Raw genomic sequence first — 6,000 nt, 5'->3', positions numbered from 1 at the left:
CTCAGAGGGAAGATTCCTTTGGGAAGAGTAAATGACAAAGGTTAGAATTTCACATTTAGCTTGAAATTGAGAAACTTGCATCCAAATTGGTCAGAATGGTTCAAAGGATGAAATGTTACATCTAGATGGATAGATGGCAAAACTGGGGTTTGTTCTAATGGGACAAAGCAGATGGACAGGACACTGGTCCGTTTCTTCCAATGGATGAAGCAAGAATGTTGTATTACCGATATGTTGAGGTAGTGGAAGATCTAAAGTTACTGTTCTGCCAAATTACATTGCTGTGAATTGTCCGCTGACCACTGGCCGTGCCCGTCTCAAACTGGTTTTACCCTCGCAGCAATAGAGGAAAAGATCCGATCTTAGCCCCCATCTCCATCGTGATCTCTTTGTCTCTCTGGAGAGTAGACAAACATTGGTTTGTTAACGTAATGTAATCTAATCCAATTACTTCATACTATCTCTCATTTTTGTATGCAATTCCAAGTTGACAGATATATGTCTATTAACTGAACTGCTGAAATTGGCAAAATTGTTGATGTCTGTGTTTAATTTGTAGTCATATCTCATGTTATTCTGACCTGGACGTTCGAGTTGCCGAACCAGACCATTATGTGACCGGTCAAAGTGCACAAACCCAACTAGTGATACAACCTGTGTCCCTGTAACAATATAAACACAATACATTCTGGAGGATTCTGTGCTGTGTGAATGTCAGAGTTGATTTTGAGTTTACGTGTTCATAGACACAGACCCATTCTCCCCATTGTGTGACTATCTATGAAGTGCCAATAAGCATGGATAGACTGTCGATAAAGTCTTATAGTGTATGGTACAGGTTTGCTGAGTGTCTGTCTAGATTTTACGAAGACATGGACCTACTTGGCTCCCCTGTCAGATCCACTACAACACAGGACCATTATAGTCTGCACACTTAGAGTAACTTTGCAACAAACCATCTATAATCCTTGAGCCATACTGTGACATCTCTACGTACTGCTTGCAGCATGTTATGTACTGTCTATTTATACAGCACCACTTGTAAATTCCGTACATGTTGACTGTCTTGTGCAGAATTTACAAGCGCAAATCCAAACTCCCCACATCTCAACATTCTCCAATTTTAACCCATTTGTGAATTTCCCTTTTAGGTTTCCCCTGTATGTTTGAATTGCTATGAATTCAATTGAATTGACAATTCATTCTGTCAAAGAAAAAGGGCAAATTTGTCATTTTATTTTTGCATAATTAGCAGCCTGTGCTCATTAGGCCACGTATGCATCCATTTCCAGGTTAATTAGCAACCACTGGGAAATGGGCGCAGGTGTGAATGTCTCGAGGGTGTCTCGTGTGTTGCTTGGCTGTGGTGTGCATCTAATCGCATTAACTAATTGGCAGCAGGCATTCTGTTTTATCAACAGAAATTGTCTGTAAAAGTTGTGACCAACGACGTGCTTTTTGCCCGCAAAGTAAAATGATCAGTAACGGTGGGGACTTGCAGATGAAGTTGTTTCACGAGAGTCACGGCATTGAAAATTGGGAATTGTGTTCTGCACTGATTTCCTGTGGCTCTCTGAATTAAGTGCTGGCCAAACAGAGCTCAGAAATAGCACAACTAAATAAACAACAACTCCTTCTCTGGAGCCTCCGTGACCAAAAAAAAATCTCTCTCTCCCTCTCCAATACTGCATGTATTTCCACAAAAAAGAAACCCACTCTTTGATCCCATATTAAGGATATCTTAAGGATAAGGGGGAAATCCTTTAAAACCGAGATGAGAAGAACTTTTTTCACACAGAGAGTGGTGAATCTCTGGAACTCTCTGCCACAGAGGGTTGTTGAGGCCAGTTCATTGGCTATATTTAAGAGGGAGTTAGATGTGGCCCTTGTGGCTAAGGGGATCAGAGGGTATGGAGAGAAGGCAGGTACGGGATATTGAGTTGGATGATCAGCCATGATCATATTGAATGGCGGTGCAGGCTCGAAGGGCCGAATGGCCTACTCCTGCACCTAATTTCTATGTTTCTATGTTTCTATATTGCAACCACCGCCATTGCGGACTCACCTAATAATGCTTGATGCAAATTGCAATACAGTGATGGAAATGGGGGGGTACACAGGGGGACGGCGTTCCCCTACTTTTCAGTTTCCAGTTTATGTCCAATTTCTGTACTAGAAGGGAGTCAGAGACGCATGTTTATTAGCTATCCTCATAGCTGCCAAGTAGTATCGATTTTCCGTATTTCGTACGGAAATGCAATACAAATATGGAAATACGATTTTGATTTATTAAATGTGGATTTCTTTTAAAAAACGACCGAGGATAATGGTCACGCTGCAGTCACGCTGGAGTCAGGCTGTACCGGCCATCAGATGAAAACGATTTGTTAACTACCACTGTTAGCACTTTTAAACAGCCAGTAGTTAACACGTAGTTATACAATGTGTCATCATTACATCGATCCACATTACTCAGTAAATGTAATTGTGTTTTGACCAAGTATTAATGACGTTGTGTTCCTTTGAATAAAATTCATGGGAGAATTTCTTAAAACTCACTGTCATTGAGGGCTCTCGATCGCGAGCACGGGCTTCTTCCTGGTGTGCAGGTAAAGTCATTCACCCATGTTATTTTTAAGAAGGAACTGCTCCCCATCTCTTCTTCTTCTTCTTCTTGCGTATGGCGTACACAGCCTAAAGTTGTAGGACAACTTGTTCTCTTTGATCTTATTTGATTGTGCATGCCAGGTTGATTGCATTCGTCAAAACAGGGCGGACGACGTGAATGTTGCAATCTTCCACCCCCCTCCCCATCTCGTCTCTCTCCCACTCTCTCACTCCCTCTCTCTTGGCTCGGCATTCCCGGAAAAAATTGCCGTTTTGCGGTGACGGCTGCATCTGTGGCTCCTTCCTGTTGAGAGGAGGGGGGAGCTCTGGCCCGTGGCGGCTCCTGGTCCATTTCCTCCATGGGTGCCGCCTGGCCCGCTGAGTTCCTCCACCACTCTGTGTTTTTTGTTTGGCTCTGGAGTTGGAAGGTGGACATGGGGGGCTGGGTTCGCTCAGCAGGAAGGGTGGCAACTCTGGGGAGAGGGTCTTCTATCCAGAGTCGCTGCCTGTCCCACTGAGTTACTCCAGCTTTATGTCTATCTTCAATTTCAGAGTTAAATTAAAAACACAGAGTGTTGAAGGAACTCAGCGGGCTAGGCGGCATCTGTGGAGGGAATGCATTAGGAGTAGTTTCGGGCTAGGGTTCTTCTTCAATAGGAAGGAACTGCAGATCAAAGATACTTGAGCAGATACTAGTATCTTTGCTGCAGATCAGGCATGATATTTTTCCGATTTAAATCAGAATTCTGATTTTATTGTTTTCCTATTTGTCAATTTTTTGTGCCCGACTATTTGGCGGCCAATCAACAGCTGTCTCTAAGGGGGTTGCGTCCAATCACCGACCAGCTTCCCATAAAATTCCCGTCCAATCAACAAATCAGTCTCCTCCCGTCCAATCAGCCACTGTCTCCAAGGGCATTGTGTCCAATCACATAATGCGCTGGTCACTCGGCAGCCAATCAAACACAGTCTCCGAGGGGCATTGTGTGACCAATATTTGCTGTACTTATCTTTATTTGACTGAGTTACAGATACAATGCGCATGTAATCATCGTACCCAGTGCATATAGGTTCAAAATGGCCCTGAAATTTACCATATTACAAAAAAAATCTCACGGGGGGGGGGGGGGGGGGGCATAGCATCTACCCCCACCCCACTTCCTTCCCAACTGCACGGATGATATCGTACCCCTAGTTCTAAAACCCATTTCCATCACTGAATGCAGATCTAATCTCTGATCCCACTGGGAATCTGTAACCCAGACCACTCAGCAGTCCACTGGGTGGAATCTGTTATGAAGACCAGTTGTGTGACTCCTCCAGTGAACTCTCTGCGGATACATAACCTTTATGTACGTCTTCCTTCAGAGTCTTTAATTGCAGAGTCAATTGGTAACTCCCCGGCAGCACCTCCATAATTACTGGATAGTTACAGCGGATGTGGAGAGTAGACAGCTGCTCTACAATTGTTTACCATTTTCCAAATACAGCAAACCCTCGTTATAACAGCCCAAACGGCCAAATGTCCGCAATAGCCGACTAAGGTTAATAAATATTAAAGGGCCTGTCCCACTATATGAGTTTACCCAAGAGCTCTCCCGACTTAAAAAAAAAATCAAACTCATGGTAAGTACGTTGAATGTACGAAGCGGGTATGTCGGAGCTCGAGACGTCTCTTAGCGGCCCGTAACGCTAACAGCAGGTACTCGGGAAACGCGGTAAGCTCGTGAAGTTTTTTCAACATGTTGAAAAATGTCCACGAGAGCCCCGAGTATCTACGAGCGGCTATTACCGTAATTCTCTGAGTTCGAATCAGGGGAAACTTGGGAGAACTCTTGAATTACCTCGTATAGTGGGACAGGCCCTTAACTAGTTTAACCTAGGGCCGGGAGGGAAGAAACCGTGGTACTAATGACAATAAACTAAAAACTCAAGTGCAGATCGGGGGGCGGTGAGAGTGAGGTTAAACCAGTGGGTACTGACAGGCGGAAGATCCGGACACGCAGTGCGCTGGAAACTAGTCCGGTACCCACACTCTCTCCGTCCCCGCGACTGGAAGCTCCCTCCGTCTGGCGCCAACTCGTTGGGTAACCAACTGGATCCTTGCACTGTTGTGTGCAGGGAAGGAACAGCAGATAGAAACATTGAATATAGGTGCAAGAGCAGGCCATTCGGCCCTTTGAGCCAGCACCGCCATTCAATGTGACCATGCCTGATGATCATCCAGAATCAGTACCTCGTTCCTGCTTTCTCCCCATATCCCTTGATTCCATTAGCCCAAAGAGCTACATCCCATTGAACTCTCTCTTGAATACACCCAGTGAATCAGCCTCCACTACATTTTGTGGCAGAGAATTCCACTGATTCACAATTCTCTGGGTGAAAAAGCTTTTCCTCATCTTGGCTCTAAATGGCCCACCCCTTATTCTTAAACAGTGACTCATCGGGTGGCGCCATGCGCGGCAGCCTCGCCAGCAGTCTGTCCGTCATTTTACCCTTATTTTTTATTTTTAGTCTGTTTAAAAGTATATTTTTGGTGGTTTCTTAGTCTTTTTTTTATGTGGTGGAGGTGGGCAGGGGAAGGGGGAAACTGCTTCCTGGTCACTTCCTGGTCGAGGATGCATCTATTCACCGAGTCGCAACTTCGCGCCCCTCCCCCCCCGCGGGCTACCAACAGGATTGGTGCGGCCTTTCCTGCCGGAGACCGGCCAGAGCTTCAGCGGAGGCACAGCACTGAGTTACCATTGCGGAGCGGGCTATGCCATATCGGGGGTCGGCGTGTGGAGCTCTATAGTGTTGGGCCAGCCGACTTTAACATCGTGGAGTTGTGGTCTGCGGAGCTTCTAACTGCGCGCGGTGCTGACTCTAACATCGCGGAGTCCTGGGATCTTTTGCCGGAGGTTGCCAGCGTTAAATCTCCGCTCAGCTCGGCCTGTGGACTTCGGGAGCCGCGGTCTTCGGTAGGAAACGGCCGATTCGGAAACTCCAAGCAGCTGAGAGTGTTCTTCCGTTCCGACTCCGTTGGCGCTCCGATCATCCCGGTGAGAGGACCAGAACATCGGGCCGTCGTAGCGGCGACTGCAGAAGGTTCAAAGGCCCCAACCACTGAACACATAGCCTTCCCTCATAGTGGGAATGTTGATCCTGCTGTGGGAGGATGCTTATGTTAAACTCTATCGTGCATTGTGTTCTTTTTTATTTTTATGGCTGTATGTTAACTCAAATCTCACTCTACCAATTGGTGCATGGAACACTAAATGTAACTTGAACTTGAGTCTTGGTTCTGGACTGCTCCAGACATCGGGAACAGATGCTCATTTATGCCAAAGATAGACACGGAATGCTGGAGTAACTCAGCGGGCCAGGCAGCATCTCTGGAGAGAGGGAATGGGT

Source organism: Leucoraja erinacea, chromosome 32 (assembly GCF_028641065.1).
Source record: "Leucoraja erinacea ecotype New England chromosome 32, Leri_hhj_1, whole genome shotgun sequence".
In the NCBI taxonomy this organism is placed as follows: Eukaryota; Metazoa; Chordata; class Chondrichthyes; order Rajiformes; family Rajidae; genus Leucoraja; species Leucoraja erinaceus.
This window is presented reverse-complemented; position numbering follows the sequence as displayed.